Raw genomic sequence first — 1052 nt, 5'->3', positions numbered from 1 at the left:
TTACATAGATATAATCTACATGGGAAGTAGGAAGTAGAAAAAGACAAGATCTCCTGAGTAAATTAGGAACATGGGGACCTTGGGGGAGGGTTGAAGGGGGGAGGGGAGAGGCAGGAAGGGGAGCAGAGAGAAATGTATTAATAAGTATCAATAAAAAAAGAACTAAGTAGATGGATTTAATAAATGACTAGAATCTCTGTGAGTTCGAGTCCAGCCTGGTCTACAGAGCTAGTTCCAGGACAGGCTCCAAAGCCACAGAGAAACCCTGTCTCGAAAAAACCAAAAAAATAAATAAATAAATAAAAATAAATGAGTAGACATGGCTACAGGAAGATTAATAAGAAATTTTCTCTCTAAAATGGTGGTGGAGCACAACTTTAATCCCAGCACTCGGGAGGCAGAGGTAGGCAGATGTCGGTGAGTTCGAGACCAGCCTGGGCAACAAGAGCTAGTTCCAAGACAGGCTCCAAAGCCACAGAGAAATCCTGTCTCAAAAAGAAAAGAAAAAAATAGAAATTTCCTCAAAAAATAATATAGGCTGGGTGGTGGTGGCGCACACCTTTAATCCTAGCACTCAGGAAGCAGAGACAGGTGGATCTAGAGTTTGAGGCCAGCCTGATCTACAAAATGAGTTCCAGGGCTACACAGAGAAACCTTGTATTGAAAACACAAACAAACAAAAACAAAAGAAAACCCTCAACAACCAAAAGAACTTCAATAATGTAAATGGCATCTGCTATAGGAACTGCTAAGGTACTATAAAATATGCAGAGTAGCACACTAACAGAGCACAAATATGGAATTTTTAAAAAATCAATACAAGACGAATACAAGAAAGGCGAGAAGACAGAATTCTGGTCATTTGGGACAAATGGAAACAAGCAGTCAGACACAGCTCTGGACCTGGGTGTGGTGGTGCATGTCTTTAACCCCAGCACTGGGAGGCTAAGGCAGGAGGCCTATGTGTTTGAGGTCATCTTGAGCTTTGCAGCAAGTTTCAGTTCAGCTTGTACAACATTGCAAGACTTGGTCTCAAAAAGCCAAGGGCACTG

This window comes from Microtus ochrogaster, unplaced genomic scaffold (assembly GCF_000317375.1).
Source record: "Microtus ochrogaster isolate Prairie Vole_2 unplaced genomic scaffold, MicOch1.0 UNK4, whole genome shotgun sequence".
Lineage (NCBI taxonomy): Eukaryota > Metazoa > Chordata > Mammalia > Rodentia > Cricetidae > Microtus > Microtus ochrogaster.
The sequence above is the reverse complement of the archived record's forward strand: the minus strand, read 5'-3'. Positions refer to the sequence as shown.